The 21,055-nt window shown below is 35.0% G+C and overlaps 1 pseudogene; it reads right to left on the bottom strand.

The window, feature by feature from the left end:
• Nucleotides 1-7,953: 7,953 nt before the first annotated feature.
• LOC140823864 (calmodulin-binding transcription activator 2-like) lies at nucleotides 7,954-17,539 on the bottom strand (annotated as a pseudogene).
• Between the last annotated feature and the right edge of the window lie 3,516 nt (nucleotides 17,540-21,055).

Raw genomic sequence — 21,055 nt, 5'->3', positions numbered from 1 at the left:
TTTTTTCTCGCTTAAATCCCAAAAAGAGAAAAAAAGAAGAAGGAGAACCACCCAAAATTTTCGGATTTAGGTGGGGTAAGGGACGTTCTTGATCGGATATAAATGGAAGTTTTGTTTCCTTTTTGTCAACCACAGGCGCGGCGTACACTCGGACTAAGCTCCCTATCGGTAATTTTGATACACGGGCCACCAGGATGGAGAAAACAACCATGGCCCGTGCCATTGCGAACGAGGCGGAAGTACCAATTCATGAAATATCTTGTACTAAATTTATCACTGCCCAGCCCACTTGTGATATTGTCCGCTTTAGCCTGAGGCCTCACAGCTTTAAAACACGTCACAAGGGGTTGCTACACGCTCATTTAAATATCCAACATCTCTCCCGTGGTTTAGCATTGTAGGATCCACGTTTTAGCGACGGTTTTTTGAAAACCGTCGCTATATTTGCGACGGTTTTAGTAAACCCGTCGCCGATGTGGATTAGCGACCGTTTTATCAAAAACCGTCGCAAATATTAGCGACGGTTATTGATAAAACCGTCGCTAAAGTATTAAAAAATAAAAAAAAGGTGGATCGGCGGTTTTAATTAGCGACGGTTTATTCAATAGAACATCATTACCACTTTGATGTTTTTAATGCAGTAATAGATTTCATTTTGATGGAGTTAAATACTCGGTTCAATGAGTCATCGGTGAAACTTATTTCTCTTAGTATAGCTTTAGATCCTAAAAATTCATTTGACTCATTTAACAGTGATGATATTTGCAAGCTTGCGAAGAAGTTTTATCCTGGAGATTTCACAGATCAAGAAATTGTTGTTTTGAAGTATGCATTGATACATTTATAAACTCGATGTGATGCAGAATTTAAAGGTTTCTACACTTGTTGAGTTGTGTCAGCAATTGACCGAGAGTGGACGGTCAAGTGTTTATGTTATGTTGACTAGATTGATTCATCTTGTTTTGACATTATCTGTGTCTACTGCCACTATTGAACGTGCTTTTTCAGCAATGAAGCATGTGGAGACGGCACTTCGCAATAAAATGGAGGATGACTTTCTTGCCGATTGTTTGACACTCTATATTGAACGAGATTTAGCTAAACATATTGATGTAAATTCTATTATTGATGAATTTTATGTTTTAAAATCCCGTAAGGCACAACTTCGTTGAACGATATAATGTACTTTTTTTTAATAATATATAATTTATCATATTGAGTTCAAGCCCACCTCAACTCTTATTCCTGGATCCGTCCCTGGATCCACATCGCTAAACCACGGGAGAGATGTTAGGATTAAAATGAGCGTGTAGTAACCCCTTGTGACGCGTTTTAAAGTCGTGAGACCTCGGGCCAAAGCGGACAATATCACAAGTGGGTTAGGCCGTGAAATTTGGTATCAGAGCGACTACGCGTGGGTTTGAGATGTTGGGGCAAATCTCAACGAGGACTCTGAGTCCCAAAAGTGGGGGTGAAGGCCCTTAGGCAAAATCACACATAACTAAACCACGGGGAGATGCTGGACATTTAAATGAGCGTGTAGCAACCCCTTGTGACGCGTTTTAAAGTCGTGAGGTCTCGGGCAAAAGTGGACAATATCACAAGTGGGCTGGGCCATGACATTTGATATCAGAGCGACACTACATGGGTTTCGGATGGTGGAGTAAACCTCAGCGAGGACGCTGAGTCTCGAAATGGGGAGAAAAAGCCCTTAGGCGAAATCTCACATCCTAAACCACAGAAGATGCTGGGCATTTAAATGAGTGTGTAGCAACCCTTTGTGACGCGTTTTAAAGCCGTGAGGTCTCGGGTCTAAACGGACAATATCACAAGTGGGCTGTGACGGGTTGAGACAAAATGGCTGCTCAGAGAAGGTTCATTATCGATTTTAAAAAAAATTATGTTTTAGATATTACTTTACCAAACCCTAAACTGCGCTTTTGGCCAAACTTAAGCTCTTACCTATCGTCGAACTAAAATTAGAGTTACATTGTTGTTGTTTTTTTTTTCTCGCTTGAAACCCAAAAAAAAAAGAAAAAGATGGAGAACCGCCCAAAATTTTCGAATTTAGGTGGGATAAGGAACGTCCTTGATCGGGCAGAAATGGAATTTTTGTTTCCTTTCTGTCAACCACAAGTGCGGCATACACTCGGACTGAGTTCCCTATCGATTAAAAAAAAATATGTTTCATCCATTACTTTACCGAACCTAAACCGTGCTTTTGGCCAAACCTAAGCTCTGACCTCTCGTCGAACTGAAACTAGGGTTTCATTATTCTTGTTTAGTTTTTTTCTAAATTAAATCCCAAAAAAGGAAGAAAATGTAGAACCGCCCAAATTCGAATGATTGTGCCCCCATTCTCATAATTGAGGCAGCTAATGAACTGGACATATTTGAATTCTTTGGACTTTTTGGAGTTATTGGCTTGGATTTTCCTGGAGAAGAAGTTATGCTCGAGATACTGACTAAACTTCACATGAGGTAGTAACATTGATGTTGTAGTGGATATGAGGAAGATAGCTAGGTCAAGTCAAGGATTTGTTGCGGCAGATTTGGCTGCACTTGTTAACGAGGCTAGAACTAGTGCGAAGAACATGCATGGAGTGTAATAAGTCATAACAACGCTTGCTGATTTTGAGGTAATCAATCATGATTCGTATACAATTACATAATAGGTAAAGAGCGGATGCATCTTTAATAAATTTATTTTTGGTTTTATTCTTCGTGGTAGTGAGACCAAAAGTCTTTATGGTGCTTATTGAGTTTTCTTTGCATTTTAACAATCGTCTTCAACTCAAAACTTGTGTGCTTTCCTTTCCCGCCGGCTTTCTTTCCTTGGTACAAAAGGAGAAAGAAGTACGAATGTTATGAAATTTGATGATCTGTGAAGGGACTTCATTACCTTTTAGCTTTTTGTTTTTTTTCGTGGAGTGATTGGCTGTAATTATATGCCATTGTTCTATGTACATATCATGCACTCTTTTTCATTTATAATCGTGTGAGTGAGGCCAAGAGTTTTTATGGTGCTTAATTGAGTTTTCTTTGCATTTCAATAATCGTGTTAAACTCAAAAAACTTGTGTGCTTTCCTGCCGCACCGTCTTTCCTTGGTATGAAAGGAGAAAGAAGTACAAATGCTGTGAAATTTGTGATTGAGACATCATTACCTTTTAGTTTTCTGTTTTTATTCGTGTGAGTGATTGCCTGTAATTATAAGCCCTTGTTCTATTTAGATATCACACTTTCGTTTTCGTTTATAATCGTGTGAGCGAGGTCAAGAGTCTTTATGGTGCTTAATTGAGTTTTCTTTGCATTTTAATAACCTTGTTCAACTCCAAACTTGTGTGATTTCCTGCCACCCCCCCTTCCCGGACGTCATTCCATAGGAGAAAGAAGTACAAATGATGTGAAATTTGTTCGAACGATTGTGCCCCCATTCTCATAATTGAGGCAGCTAATGAACTGGACAGATTTGAATTCTTTAGACTTTTGGAGTTATTGGCTTGGATTTTCCTGGAGAAGAAGTTATGCTCGAGATACTGACTAAACTCACATGAGGTAGTAACATTGATGTTGTAGTGGATATGAGGAAGATAGCTAGGTCAAGTCAAGGATTTGTTGCGGCAGATTTGGCTGCACTTGTCAACGAGGCTAGAACTAGTGCGAAGAACATGCATGGAGTGGAATAAGTCATAATAACGCTTGCTGATTTTGAGGTAATCAATCATGATTCGTATCCAATTCAATAATAGGTAAAGAGCGGATGCATCTTTAATAAATTTATTTTTGGTTTTATTTTTCGTGGTAGTGAGACCAAAAGTCTTTATGGTGCTTATTGAGTTTTCTTTGCATTTTAACAATCGTCTTCAACTCAAAACTTGTGTGCTTTCCTTCCCCGCCGGCTTTCTTTCCATAGGTACAAAAGGAGAAAGAAGTACGAATGTTTTGAAATTTGATAATCTGTGAAGGGACTTCATTAAATTTTAGCTTTTTGTTTTTTTTCGTGGAGTGATTGGCTGTAATTATATGTCATTGTTCTATGTACATATCATGCATTCTTTTTCATTTATAATCGTGTGAGTGAGGCCAAGAGTTTTTATGGTGCTTAATTGAGTTTTCTTTGCATTTCAATAATCGTGTTAAACTCAAAAAACTTGTGTGCTTTCCTGCCGCACCGTCTTTCCTTGGTATGAAAGGAGAAAAAAGTACAAATGCTGTGAAATTTGTGATTGAGACATCATTACCTTTTAGTTTTTCTGTTTTTATTCGTGTGAGTGATTGCCTGTAATTATAAGCCCTTGTTCTATTTAGATATCACACTTTCGTTTTCGTTTATAATCGTGTGAGCGAGGTCAAGAGTCTTTATGGTGTTTAATTGAGTTTTCTTTGCATTTTAATAACCTTGTTCAACTCCAAACTTGTGTGATTTCCTGCCCCTCCCCTCCCCCTCTGCGTCATTCCATAGGAGAAAGAAGTACAAATGCTGTGAAATTTGTTCGAACGATTGTGCCCCCATTCTCATAATTGAGGCAGCTATTGTTCATGGACATATTTGAATTCTTTGGACTTTTTGGAGTTATTGGCTTGGATTTTCCTGGAGAAGATGTAAAGCTCGAGATACTGACTAAACTCACATGAGGTAGTAACATTGATGTTGGAGTGGATATGATGAGGATAGCTAGGTCAAGTCAAGGATTTGTTGCGGCAGATTTGGTTGCACTTATCAATGAGGCTAGAAACAATGCGAAGAACATGCATAGAGTGGAATAATTCATAATAAGGCTTACTGATTTTGAGGTAATCAATCATGATACGTTATCCAATTCAATAATAGGTAAATAGCGGATGCATCTCTAATAAATTTATTTTTGGTTTTATTCTTCATGGTAGTGAGACCAAAAGTCTTTATGGTGCTTATTGAGTTTTCTTTGCATTTTAACAATCGTCTTCAACTCAAAACTTGTGTGCTTTCCTTCCCCGCCGGCTTTCTTTCCTTGGTACAAAAGGAGAAAGAAGTACGAATGGTGTGAAATTTGATGATCTGTGAAGGGAATTCATTACCTTTTAGCATTTTGTTTTTTTCGTGGAGTGATTGGCTGTAATTATATGCCATTGTTCTATGTACATAAAAGAAGTACAAATGCTGTGAAATTTGTGATCGAGACATCATTACCTTTTAGTTTTCTGTTTTTATTCGTGTGAGTGAATGCCTGTAATTATATGCCCTTGTCGTATTTAGATTTCACACTTTCGTTTTCGTTTATAATCGTGTGAGCGAGGTCAAGAGTCTTTATGGTGCTTAATTGAGTTTTCTTTGCATTTTAATAACCTTGTTCAACTTGTGATTTCTTGCCCCTCCGCCCCCCGCGTCATTCCATAGGAGAAAGAAGTACAAATGCTGTAAAATTTGTTCAACTCTAAACTTGTGTGATTCCCCCCCCCCCCCCCCCCCCTCGTCCGCGTCGTTCCTTAGGAGAAAGAAGTACAAATACTGTGAAATTTGTGATTGGGACTTAATTACTTTTTAGGTTTCTGTTTTCTTCGTGTGAGAGATGGTATGCGTCCTATGATTAAATATGAAATAATTAAATATTATATTGAAAAAAGGTAAGGGTTGAAATTTAAAAGCACAAAATCATAATCATAAAGTCCCTCCCTCCCTGCGTCATTCCATAGGAGAAAGAAGTACAAATGCTGTGAAATTTGTTCAACTCCAAACTTGTGTGATTTCCTGCCCCGCGTCATTCCATAGGAGAAAGAAGTACAAATGCTGTGAAATTTGTGATGGAGACTTAATTACCTTTTAGCTTTCTTTTTTTCTTCGTGTGAGAGATGATAGAAATTCAAAAGCACAAAACCATAATCATAAAGTGTGGTTCATTATTATTAATTATTAATTAATAGACTAAGTGTGAATTACCACATATGTTACTTGATAACGAAAATAGGGTAATTGTGTCTGTTCACAATTGGAAAACTTTTCAAATATCCACACTTTTATAGGTATATAAATAGATATCGACACTTTTATAGGTATATAGATATAGATTTATAATGAAAATAAATAAAATGTGAACGGTAATTATGTTCGTTCACAAAAGTAAGGATAGAAATTCAAAATTTCAAAGTCATAATCATAAAATATTGTTAATTAGTATTAATTATTAATTAATATACTAAGTATGAAATTACCACATATGTTACTTTATAATGAAAATAAATAAACATGTGAATGATAATTATGTCCGTTCACAATTGAAAAACTTTTCAAGTATCCAAACTTTTTTTTTAAATTTTTACCTTGTTTAAAATGGGGTGATATTGGAGGTCTCAATTCTCTCAAAGAAACACTGGACGCCAACATAGTTCATCTAATTAAGCATCCTGAAGATGCTGAGGTGATTAATTTCATTGCAAGTATGAATTATGTGATCCAGATCGATGTTTGCTTGCATAGTTACCATGTTAATGCCAGATCCGACAGATTCAATTTTTTTTTCTTTTTTTGTGTTCTCAACGGGCTTATGTTATTTCAGAATAATATTTCACCTTCATTCCTTGATACTTCTTTGTTTGAGAATCAACCAATCTCTCACCCCTCTCACATACATTAACAATAAACTTTGAAAAATTGTTGACGGAAAATAATTGAACTTGTCATATTTATTCTATGACTTTGAGTAGTGATACCACATGGATGGACCCACTACCCCTGGTCCATCTTTAGCTCAAATAGAAGACAGGCTCATCAAAGATCCATATATTCTCCTATAAATATCATATATTTGAGTGTTTAATTCATTCATTCACTATATTATTTTCAGCAGCACTCTTAGCTGCTCTCACCTTATATCCTCAGTTTCTAACTTGAGCGTTGGAGAGGCTACGTCGGGACATCCTCATGGCCCCTTTTTAACGGTCTTATTTGTGGTTTCAGGCTTAGAACAAATTCGTAACCTGCGTTTGGATTAGTGACACTTACTGAAATCGGACCCTAAATTTCTCATGAGTATGAAAGAGTTTCTTGAAATATAATTGTTATTTCACAAGAATTGGGTCCGGAGTTACGAGGAGGTATTTTGCTTTATGGCCCTCCAGGTGTGGGAAGGCTATGGTTGCCAAGGCTCTGGCAAACGAAGCCGAGATGCATTTTATTCATATCAAGTTTCCTTCAATTTCTTCTCCCATAATATAGCTGAGTGCATATTTCTTGGTTCCTTGGAGTAATCTTTTCTTGGTGTATAACAAGGGCCTTGAACTGCCAAATAACTATTTTGGTAGAAGTGGTTTGCAACTATTTTCAGTTGCGCAAGAATATGTTCTACATGCATAATTTTCTTTAAAATTAAATACTACATAATTAAATATTATAATGAAAAAAAGATATGAGAAAAAAGTCAAAAGCACAAAACCATAACCATAAAATGTTGTTAATTAATATTAATTATTAATTAATAGACTAAGTGTGAAATTACTATATATATATATATATATATATATATATATATATATATATATAAAGTGAAAGGATGTCAATGGTGAAATCTTTTTTTTCTTCTAAAATATACTTTTTTCAATCTTATTTCAAAGAGGAAAAGATTGGTAAATTATCTTTGAAATTATTTTAATAATCATCATCTTTAAAATTTCTTTCTAATCTATGGTACTTTTGTTTGTTTTTCCTTTAATTAGGGTTGTGAAAAACTAAAACACTAGATTATAAAATATAAAATTATATTTTATTTATTATTTTGTGTATCCGAGTGCTAGTACGTGCATGTTTAGCAAACCTGCCACAAAATATCAAACACCAAAGAGTTTGATATATCATCATAATAATAGTGTGTGTACCTTTGGTAGTCGACAAGGTATTGCATTTGATCATCGAGTTAGTAGATAATTTCATCTCACCAATTATAAATAATTCAAAACAAAAAGATTATCAGGTGTTATAAAAGAAAAAGTTTTTAAATAAAAATATCAAACTTTATCTATAATAGAATTTGCAACACGAACCCAATCTTTCATCTCGATTACAGGATGAATAAAGGACGAAAACAAACTAAAGGTAAATGCTAGCAGAAATATCAGTGAAATACATATGCACAAAAATATCATCACACACAATCAATAAAGTAGGTCCAAATCTCTTGTTCCAAATGATTTTTCATCTCCCCTTCATGTATAAAGATAAATGATACACGTCCTCGACAACAGAGATACCATTAATCTATGTACATGAGATAAGTAATGAAATACCGTGAAACAAACAGATATGGACCGCTACAAGGTTAGCCGTTGTGCCCCTCACTATACATATATACAAAGAGAATGAAAAACAGTTGCAGATGGGCGGACATACGCAATGTTGGTAATCTATGTGCTCCTTCATTCGAAGGCAAGAGACATGAAACTATCATCATCCAACAGAGTCTCCAAGTCGAATAGATCCTCTTCAGGATAAATTGTATCTACAATGTTGTCTGGAATCCTATCTGAAGCATCCTGTAGAAGATTGGGAATGAGTTCAGAAAAATGGGAAGAAAATTATCTTCCGATACTGAATATGTAACAAAAATGATTCAAATTTTTGAAAACTAGTGAGAATAGAAGAGCTGAAGGTAAATAAAATGAAAGTTTCCGAGAAGCATCAAACAAGCACCTCCTTGTATCACTTTTAAGTAATTTGTTGCATAATTTGGTTTCATTTCTTGTCCCTTACTATGCATGAATGATAAGTGCGAACTTATATTTAAGATACAAAATTTTAAGCACGTGTCATGCATACATATGCATAGAATTAACATGAAATGACATTCGAAACAAAAGTTTGGAAGTGCTTCCTAAACAATCACTTCATCCCCCTTCGTACTTGAAGCCAAGCCACAGCAGGAATACTCAAAATTTTAATCCCATGTGAATGGCAAGTGGCATGACTTTTCAAATCCTTCTTTTAAGGAGACAACGAACAGGTTCATGCAGTAAAGAAATCCTTGGGATAAAGAAAAGCATCATGAGAAAAGCTGCTTGTAGGGGCTCAGATTTTATTCTTCAGTGCTCGATTTCCGATCAATATTTATTCATAACTAATACCTCCTCAAACACCATATTAACATTCTTAATACTCTAGACACTTCTCTAATCATGAACAAAGTGGATTTCATCCCGAAGTCTTAAAGATGCTAGTTATGAAAATGTTGGGAAAACCGTCTAGTTAACTTGTGAATAGGAAGAGAGTTTTCAAACACTCGACTAATTGTGGCTAGAGTTTTCATCCCAAGTAATCGCAAACCCAGTATCCTCTGGAACAGCCAGCCATAAACAAATATTTTTTTTTTGCTTTGGACAATCTCCCAGAAATATCTAATCGCAAAAGTCTATGAAAAGCACATGAAAACAAATGGGTTCAAACACATATGGAACCTCCACATAGTTGGGTGTGCATTGGTTTTATAAAAACAAATATTGATACCTTATTTTCACGGAAAACTTCAGCTGAAGTCAGCAACCTACGGTATTGAGCTCGTGCTTCAGGATATTGAACCATGGACTTCACCCTGGAAAGTGCTTTATGCGTCCTTTCTTCAGCTTGCTTTCTTCCTTCCTTCAGGAAGTCATAATTATCCTCATGGAGCAAGCTGGCTTGTGTATTCTGCAGCTCTTTCAACATTGCATCAGATCGGAATCCACGCAGTCCCTTCCCTTTGCGTCTCCATCGTAAAATCACCTTCTCCATGATTCCCACTGACCATATAATAGGTTTATACTTCTTCCTTACTTGATGCCCCCTTACATGAGCCTGTGCCACCAAGGAGAGAGTTTTAGAGTAGATGATTTCAATTGTGCTTGACTATTGGGTCTATATTAGATTCAGAAAAGCTGGAAGATCATGTACAAAGTTTGGTTTAATTTTGGTGAGTCTTAAGGGAAGATGTGAAAATGAACGAAAATTTGGAATTTGGAAAAGAAAATAAAAATTAATGATAATTATGTTTTTATTTTGGGAGCTGAGAAATTGATTCCGAAAAATGAAAACAAACATGAGATGCTTCTCTGCAGTGACTTTTATTTTTTCAATGTCTCTTGAAACCAGCTTCCATATTTACTCGAATATTGTCATATTTAATAGACTATGGAAAGGAATTCCTGAGAAAATATGAACATTATTATAGAAGTCGAAACATATTGGTTCTATAAATGAGAACGGAAAAAGCACCTGGATTTTGACAATTTTCTGTCTTATTAGCAAAAATTCTTTTCGCATCCTCCAACCACGAAACTTTTTCTGAATGCGTGTAGCAGCAGTATTGGCCACACCAGCAGAATGACCTAACCTGCTTGTTTTAGCTGTTACAAGGGAAACAGCCTTTTCATCTGGAGACAACTCTTCAGATCCCTGTATGTTAAGCTGTTTCCTCCTGAAATGATTGAATGCGGTAAATTTGATGGATCCGAGAGGCTGCTTGAGTAGCATTACGTACAGCAGTAAGTGAATCCTTCAGTGAGAGTGCATCTGGTACATCCTTTTCAGAATGAGGAACAGCCACCCGCTCCGCAAGCGTTGTATTGCTTTAACTGCAGAAACATTGACACTGCCATCTTTCTGTCCATCAGTCACACCAAGAGATGATAGGTGTGCAGTCAAGGAAGTCTCGGCTAGGAAACCAGATATCCCCTTGTGTCCACTGGCAGCAGCCAGATCTGCAGGAGATCTACCCAGTGGAAATTCAGAAGAAGGATCTGTCAGAGCTCCAGGAGATGCACCCAAAGAAACAAGGGCTGCAACTGTGTCCTCCCTATTAACAGCAGGAACATATTAAAGCAAAAAAAAATATTATTTTAAAAAAATGAGCATTAGTATATATCATTCTGAAGTAAACCCAGCATATTACTGTTTTGACAAACATTTTATTTTCTGACAATCTTATAATCAGCAAAGAAATAATTACACCAATTTTTTGAATTTGTCATTGTACAAGCATTCAGACCTCATGTAACTAAAGTTTTGCACAGATGGTAGAACCAATGTTCCCATAAATAAGCAAAAAGCAACATCAAAAGCCATTTACATGAGTTTTACACTTTCACAGAGTACAAACAGTCACAATCAACATAAAATTTCTGCTCTACTGGACTGTTTCTACTCCGGAATATGCAAACAAACCAAAAAAAAAGTTCAACGACTCTACCTGGCATAGAATGAAGCCCAATGTAGTGCTGTCCATCCATTCACATCACGAAAATCTATACTCACTCCTGAAACTATAATTGGCTGGAGGGCCCAATAAAAACCAAGAGCAGCTGCTAAATGCAACACACCTTGACCCATTTCATCAACAAATGCTAGCCCCCTGCCTTCCATTACTTGTTGGAGAAGCCAATCATAAAATTTCTCTTTAAGTGACTTTTCAAGGAGCTGTTTCCCAATCATTTTCAGCTGTGACTTGCCATTTATTGATTCCAGATTGTCATCCATTCGCTTTTCGTTCTCTATGGAAGAAATGACAGCCTTGACTACAATCTGCTTTTCAAAAACATCCTCCACTGAATTGACCTGGCTTTCAACAGGTCCCATGCAGACCAACTTCTCAAACCGTTGCTGGAGATGCATTATGGTGGCATCATGTTCATTGACATCACCACTTTGGTCTGACCCAACCCTAAATTCAAATTCTCTTATTTCACTACAAGACAACCTGTTTGAAGAAGTTATATAGAAAGGAACAAGTCCAGGTTTGTGTGGCGGAGCATAGCAAGAGAGAAATCCATCTACTAAAACCACCGCTGGAACCTCCACTTCTCCGAACATAATCGACCATCTGCATTTTGCCAACTCCTGTTTGCTTTTGAGAAAAGTTCCAGCAACCAAAACCTGCTTGGCAGTGAAACAAGATGTTAATAACACAGTAGGTGCTACTGTAAATATGCACCTCAAATGACAAGTTTACAGCAAATAATTCCAACTACAAGTTGAAAATAGAAAATAAAATTATAACGAAAACAGAAAAGAATGATGACGTAGCATCCTTCTCATATCAAAACCAAAAAGTTAACTAGTCTATACCATAATTTCTAGAGAATAAAAGCAGAAGACCGGTTCTTGGTCAATAAACTTTCAGTTTGCTATTAAGATTGATGTAAGGGATAAAAACTATCACAAAATACCTTGGTCTCTGAGTTTGAATATGCCCAGTTTGGCAAAAAATCAATAATGCTAAAAAGCTGATCCTGGAAATAGAAGGGTTCAGTGTTTCTATGTATTCCTGCAATTGACCTGGCATATTGGAGTCATCCTCGCTTCCCATAAGACTCCACGAATTTCCAGTAGTTGACTTCAATTGCAATTCATCAGCTTCTCCAAGTTCTTTATCAACCCAACGGGAGAAGCTATCAACTTTCTTCAAGCTTTCTTCTGCCACTAATCCATTCATTATTGGGATTTTCGGCGAGAATGAGTAGTTATGATTTCCATGGATACTCCCAACATCATCCAAATTTGAGTTTATTCCATTTCCATATTCAGAATCTGAAATCAGCATTTGAAGATTACTTTGCTCAGACTGCTCCTTATGCTCATCAGGATATGTGTAAGAGCGCTCCATCTCATTCTTTTGATTTGGTAGAAGAGATTTCTCCTCAAACAAAGTACTTCCAGGAACATGAGCTAAATTCAACATCAAATCCTGGTTTACAGTTGCACTGTTCAAATGAAATGAACAGTCTTCATAGGAGGGCTGAAAAAAAGGGCAAATAAGAAACAGTTCATGAAAAGGAATACATGCATGTTGCGGTAAAAAATATATCAGTGGAACACATGACAACTGGTGTTTACACTTCCGGTAATGAAACCATATATGTTAGCTTCATTACTAAGGTTATTTACTGTAATTTTTTATACCGACGATACCTAGAAAGAAACTTTACAGAGAAATGAAAAGCTGAAGGGTTGACCACTGAATGTAATGCATACGCACAATTTTTTCCCTAATATTTATAGGGTGTCCAAGAGTTTATTATTTGACTAGCAAGCAATGGAGTCACATTAACTAACGATGCAGAAGAGAGTATGTTCAAAGGCATGTTCTTGCTTAAAGAGGGCCCAAGTTTATGATTGGTCAATTAGGTAAAAAGATTGAGGTTGTTTTCAAGTTTGAGAAATTATTCACTCAAATGCCATCATGACCAACCTGAATCTCCATAGACCAGGGAGACAATTAGAGATGCTTTAGAAAAAGTTCATAATGGTGCGTGATGAATGGCTACCTATGTACATATTTGATTAGAGGTGGTTTACCAAAGTTCAAAAACACACTATATGAGTGAGTACCTGCCAATTGGCTTGGATGGGCAGAGAACAACCAGATACCTGCTCGTTAACATCTTCGCCTGTCCAAAACAAGCACGTGATGATCAAACTACTGCACATGGAATTGTTTTCGTACACACTTTATGAAAACAGTTAGACTAGCTATACACCACCAAACCTATGATACGGAGTCCGTAAACCTGTTGCCATGATGCCAAATCAGGTATTGTTCGAGATTCAGATATAAAACTGCCTCCACTAAATTCTCCCTCTCCAATCCCCTGGGAAAGTAACTTGTAATTTGCGGCAGCAAATTGCTGATTTCCTTTCAACAGAATATTTGATACAAATTTAGCATTTGGCCTGCTGACAATGGATGACAATGAAAAACGCTTAATATGTATGATATAAACAATCAGATACCTGGAAGTTGTAGCAGATCATTAAAGCTTGAGAAACCAGAATGGCTGTCATCTGTCAATGGTGACTCTGAATATGAATGAAATCTGGAACTTGCTTGGTGATTATCCTCTGTAGTAGATTATATATTGCACATGGATCCATAAGAGCAACAAGGAACAATTAGTTAATGAGCAGTTGTAAATATCAATCTCAATCACAACCAAACAGAACAATTAATTGATGAGCAGTTGTTGATATCAATCTCAATGACAATCAAAGAGTGATTATTCAAAAAGACTCCCAGGAAACAGTAGAGTGGGGCAGTATAACTACCGGATTCAGCATCTTCATATGCTGAGGACATGGTGCTGGTGGGGCTTGTTCCACGAAATGACATTCCATTCTCAGAATAGGATGTCTCTGTCTCTATGTTTCTAATATAACTGCTATTCGTCTTATTACCCTGAAGAAGGAAAAGACAGAAAACCCCAAAATTTCATTAACCACCTCGATATATAATACCCAACTTTGCGGCAACGATATCTTAGAGTTCAATGAACTAAATGCTTCATATTGAGCCATCAAGTTCAAAATGTTAATGGGAGATTATTTACACCTTCAAAATCTCAATCCATGCAAATTACATATGCTTTCTTTGTAGTGGACTAGTGATTAAGGGGTTCAAGAGAAATTTGTAAATTATTTGTTCAATGGTAATGTAATTTTCACATTTTGGATTATGATAACACGAGCTTTTAAATTTGACTCAAAAATATTTGATTTGTATTTGAAAGTATCGAATTCAAGTCGAATTCGAACACGTTCGAACTTTTTTCCGAAGTGACATAATATTTTGAACTTGCTCGAATTTTATTCGAGTCGAACTAGTTCACGAGCCGCTCGCAAGTTTTAATATTTCAGTAATATAATATAATTATATATTAAATAAATATATTTTGAGCTTTTATTTCCAAACAACTAGCGTATTTTGTAGCCAAATTCGAACTCGAGTCTTGATTCAAACCGAATTCGAGCAAAAAATATTAAAAATTTGAGCTTCAAATCAGACTCGAGTGTATCTTATTCGAGCCGAATTCTATCCTTCTATTCGATTCGGTTCGTTTATACCTGATGACAAATTCAGAAATCAATGATATTACCAATATGTGACCAAATTTTGATATAAATGTTGTGTTTTATATAGACATTGATTCCTACCAGGTTCGTCCCCCATTAAATAGGAGTTTCACTGTTCAGCCTTTTTTGAGTGGCTGCCTTTTAAATTCATTTTATAATGTCACGTTGTTCAACATCGTACTACTATTTTCTAGAAGTTGTCAAGATGAAGGTAAAAAGGATGTGATGCAGTGTTGTTCTCTTGATCAAGTCTGCTCGGCAGTTACAGGAATTATCTCACAAAAGGAAGCCGCACAAAGGTTTTTGAAATCTTCTTCTCTGGTAATTGGTGGCCATAAGCATAGAGCAAATTGAGCACAGAAGAATGACCAAACATATAACCTAATTTGCCACATGAGGTGGGGATGTTTGGTAGAAATGACACACATTGAAAATATAAGAGTAGGAGGATGTGAAGTGTTTGCAAATTGTTGACCATGTAGTACTTGAGGAAACCGCTTAAGATGGAATACAATACTGCTTAAACACTATAAAATAAGAAGCAAATAGAGCCTGACCTTAACTTCCAGATAATGAACAAAAACTATGTGCATGAGATCCCTGCACCGCCAAAAAACGTGGAAAGCATTAACAAACGCTTCTGAGATGTTTAAAATTTTCACACCATTTGAAAGGACTAGGCGTGTCTTACACTAGCATCAGAAGAGACGAAAAATCACTATAAGAAAAAACAAATAAGGTGCTAAGGGACTAATTAAAGTTTTATGGCACCTCATACACATAACTAGATTCATTTCAAAGACTTTTTCCCCCCTTAGAAAGGATAATTTTGTCATTAAACTTATTCCGAGATTGAATAAAGCTTGCGAGAACTCGTGTAGCTTTAAGGTTAATAATTTTCAAAAAATATCGAGGCAATTTCTCAACAAATATAAATCATTAGGAAATATTGCAGGATTTAAAACTATACCCATCAAGATGTTGTAATAAATGTCTCATAGTTAAGATTAAAAAAATGTTGAAATTGATTTTGGAGCAAATGTTAGCTGAATAAAAAGCGGGAATTTTTTTTTAACCGAGTACAAAGTTTGTGGCACAATCTATGAGAAAAAGGTCAAGAACCCTCTGCCATAAAGCAAAACCACCAGGGTTTGTCAGATAGATCATGGAAATTTAGTGTGGGATATTTAAAATTTAAGACTTACTGCTCAAGCAACCAATAGCTTCGCCTCTGAAAATTTTCGTTATCCTCTCCATGAGCGTAGTAGCAGTGTAACATATCAACACTTCCAACCTGAATTTGGGAATATCCAGAAAGGTTACCAAGTTTTTTCATTTACTTGACCAACCGTCTACGTGTTTCAAAGCACGGTCACACACTAGTCTGGATAGGCAAGGTATGCTCAAGCAAAATGGTCATCTATCTCCGCTTACCTTCAATTTTTCATGGGCTTCCTTAATAGTTTTCCCATCGTTTTTCTTTCTCCAGTTATGACCATCCTTCCGGAAGTACCTCAATATTTTCCGATCAAAAAGAAAAACAGAACCGCCTGACAAGAATCATGCATCAAGGTAAATAAATGCTTGGCTATTGATTCTTCAATAAAAATTGAAAAAAAAAAAATAAATACACACACACACACATTACACAATTGAAGACAAATACCTAAGGGTTGTTCTTAGCTTTCTTGTTGTTTAAAGAAAAATAGAATCAATGTGTATCCATATGCTTATAAAGATACTACTCTGATAGCTTCATTCACATAAACAACAAATGAAAGAAAGTTTACTTAGATGGATAAAAAGACTTACTAACTGGCTTATTTGGAGGCTGTGGAGAAACTTTATATTTTTCATAGCATCTCAGTATTTCACAAATCTCAGCAGGTCTCAGCCACCGGTGTCGGGCTTCTGACAATATCTGCTGAACATCTGCAAATCAAAGACAAGAAATCACATGTGCTTCCCAACTATCAATTACCACAATACACCAAAACAATTTTTTGATGGAGCAAACCAGCAATATTTAAACAGCTTGTTTTATTTGGCGCATTTCTGACTGGTAGGCGATATTTCTCACTACAGTGCTCTGGTGATAAACGCACAAATTTAAAGTCAAGCCCTTGGTTCTCCGTCACTCAGCAAACATGTGACCTTCCCACAAAATATCGAGAATTCTCAGACATCACTGGACCTTCATGTTAATGTGCAGTGATGTGATTTTGAAACATTCCCAAAGGATCACATTAGAATATCCTCATGAATATAACCAAGAACTGTACACACCTTGACCGCACAAAACCCTTTTCATATCATCAAAAATAAATCTAATCACTTGTCGTCCATATTCTCCACTTCAAAACTTGCACTTCACGCCACTTGTTCAAAGCTCGTGATAACCCTACAAACTCTAGATACTCTCACCAAAAAAAGAGGAAAAAAAACAGCCAGGTTTTGGGTCAAATTTTACCTAAACGGTGCCTTGGACTGTAGGACGATCCGATTTCAGCCATTGATGAGTTGATCAGAGTGGTCCAGATAAACCTTATTTATATTTGCCCGCGCACGCGGTGAGAAGAGAGAGAAAACGCGTAGAGGAGAAGAGGGGAGGAATGAGAGATGAATTTGTTTTGACTTTGAGCAGATTTTGTACGTTACCGTTTACCCCTCCGGGAGGAAGGTCACTTCTCGGTCCTCGAATACCCAAGAGCTCTTCCGCCAATCATTGGACCACACGTCACAACTTTATTATATAAATATATACATATTTTATATGTTGTCCACTGTGTGTATCTTCGCAACGAATAGACGTAATGAATACATATAAATGTCATTCATATATATGAGACGTGATGAAATATATTTAAATTGTACATTTAATAGGTGAACATGTCATACAAATACACTCGTTTCATCCTCAATCTTTGTATTTTATAAGTTTGGATGTAAGGATTTGATTTGGATCAGAAGATTAATATTTGTAGAGATATTTAAATGATAGATTTGAAATGACACATATTGGATCATTGCATTTACATAAATTAAATGATGGATGCATTTTAAATTTATTCAACAAAATTTCATTCAAGCAACAAAATGATCGAATGAATTTGAAATTCATAACTTCAAATTCTTTCGTCCAAGCGTAACTTAAAATTGTGTTTGGATTGATTGATTTAAATCACATGGATTTAAAATGCATTCAAATATATTTTTGTTGTTTAGAAAAATAAGGTTATAAATTTTAAATCAACTTCTTACGTGTTTATATAATATTTTGAGTTAAATATAATGAATTACAGGTTCATCAAATAATAATGTCATTTGAAATTCATTATATTTTGTGTTACTAATGTTTAGTAAGTTGTAGATTTAATATCTGATTAATTGTTTTATTATAAACAATAAAAATTATAATCGAAATTTATCAATATAAACGCAACATAAGATTAAATACGCGTGAATTTTTCTAAAATAAAATGAACTACATATCAATCTATTGATATTCTTTAGGGGTTTTGTGCTTTCAAAATTTTCATGGAGGTCTTGTGCAATTAGCAATCGTTTAATGATTTAATATTTTAATTAATTCATAAATTTTATTTTGCACGGGTTATTATATCTTTCTTTGGGTGTGTTTGGAAATAAAAGGTTTCATCTATTGATTATTTCATTATTATTAATAATTAATTAATAATAATAAATTTAGCAGAAAGTATATGGTTATGCAACTGAGTTGATATTTTTTTAAAAGGTATATTTTTTTTCGGAATGTGTCGAAAAACATATGTACGATGTTAGAAAAAGATTTCGGCAATTTTTAAGATATTGTAAAATAATAATATGAGATGATGCAAAGTAGGTGGAAAAGTTTAGAGAACCAATTAACTATTCTTCTCGAAGTTGTTTCGAAATATACAGATGGTTTTTTTCTCGGATATATAGGACACAAAAACTCATATGAAACAGTCTAACGAGTCAATTTTGCGAAACAAATATTCTAAATAAAAGTACTGAAATTGAAGAAAAAGATACTTAATTAACATAAGATATTTCCAATATTTCATTCTAATTTAAACCAATTAGATATAGTAAATCTAAAATGTGAAACACAACTGTATACTATTTCTAGACTTCAATTCAATGGGCCGTTCCGGCATGGGCCAGACCATTTGTAAGTGGGTAAACCAATAACGGGCCGAACTGTTTGATTTAATTTTTTGATAGATAAATTTTAGGTCACATTGAGCTATGATAGTACTGCGTTATATTGGGAGTGTTGTTGTGTATGTTTAACTAACATAAGATAACAGTGTGGAGAGAAGGAACGTGGCACTCCAAACGCACTAATCTTTTTCAACTCTCAGTGAGCACGCCGTCAGCTTCTTGAGGGATATTCTCATCATACGTCCCTGATTCTTCAATATACGAATACCTGTATACAAACATATGAGTGCAGCAGGTGGTTGCTAGCAAATAACACTTCAAACTAATGTTTACTAGAAGACCTAAAATATAAGATGTTTGAACTTGAGTTACAAATACACATGCAAGTCAAATTTGAGCATAAAAGCACAAAAGATCTCCATATTAGAACACAATTTTCAAGCCACTAATTATGAAGTTAGAATAGGAAATCTTAATGTCTCCCAGGATTAAAAGCATGGGTATGGTATGCAACGTGATACATTATGTGCAAAGATTTTACAGTTTCTTCACGAGCCAACACCACTTGAGTAGGCAAAGTAATATATCTATACATAATAAAATGACGTGGAAGCCAATTTGGCCCTTTTTCTTTGACTTGGGACCCCGTGAAAATATATAAATTGATTGAGGGAAAAATATTTGATAAAACCAGCAATGTCTGCTAACTAACATATATATATGCAATAATAAGCGCCAACATTAATTGATTAAAGCATTCCTTTCAAATAAAGCTCCGACTTAAGCTTGCACAAGGAAACAGCTATGGTTTAACAACTTGACAAGCAACTAAAATTTTCCAATTTTTAAATATGCAATATTAACATGCAGGTAGCAGACAATCAACAAAAGACAAGTGTGCCCGGATGAATGGTACATATCCAGAAGACTCATCATATATATACATAATCATTTTGTAGGGCTCCACCTGCAATCCAGACTAGCAATGAGCAACAAAATACAGCTTGGTTTCTCAGCTACGTGCTTCAAGAAATGAATCCATACTCTCAAACGACTGAACAAAAACTAGTGCTTGGTTTCTCAGCTTGATTAACATTGTTAGTTGAAATGAAGTCTCAAAATGCATGAATTATTTATTTTTAATGGAAATATGGTGTTGAATTTTAGTTTTTGATATTACATGATGGAAATGTTCTAAATTTTAATTTAACATTAACATGTTAATAGTTTTATATTGTTAAAAATTTTGTTCATTGAAAAAAAAATTAATAATACTCATCAAATTCGAAAAAAATGATATGATTTTTCACATGTAAAAATTTAATATAGTAATTTTTAATTGTAAAATTATTAATTTAACATAAAAGAATTAAAATGTTTATATTATTTCAAATAAAACTCTGTGAATAATGTTTGTGGGACATGAAAAAAATGGAAGAAAATAGAGGAAAAACAAAGAGAAAAAAAAGGCAAAAAAGTGGGAAAAGAAGAAGAGAGAAACAGTAAAAATAAATAAAAATGCCATACACCAGTACACCACTGTAGGCGATCCAGGTCCGAATTTCAAGCCATATCTATAAATTTTTAATTCAACAAGTAGCAAACTATAAATTTACTAATATATCATGCATGTTGATTAATTTATAGATATAATTTAATTTTAGATAAATTTATATTTTAATATCAAATATTTTTAACTGTTTCATAAAATTAAATAATAACTAAATCAGATCTATTGAAGACGTTCTTAAAAAATCAATAAAATGCTATCAAATCCTAATGTACATTGAAACATAGAAACTGCACTTTCATAAAAAAAAATACTATCAAAATATGTTTGAATCTTTAATCTCATTATAATTTCAATAAAACAGTTTATATGATTTATAAGCACACTGATAAATCTAGTCTTATGAGGGATATGCTCAGGTTCTCTACTGTTATTGGCTTTTAATAATAAAAAAAATGGAGAAGTTATTTTTGGTAAAAAAAACAGATCGTTTCTATGACTTGTGATCGATGTCATTATTTCGAAAAATTGTAT

Source organism: Primulina eburnea, chromosome 2 (genome assembly GCF_022965805.1).
Source record: "Primulina eburnea isolate SZY01 chromosome 2, ASM2296580v1, whole genome shotgun sequence".
NCBI lineage: Eukaryota > Viridiplantae > Streptophyta > Magnoliopsida > Lamiales > Gesneriaceae > Primulina > Primulina eburnea.
The sequence above is the reverse complement of the archived record's forward strand: the minus strand, read 5'-3'. Positions and strand labels throughout refer to the sequence as shown.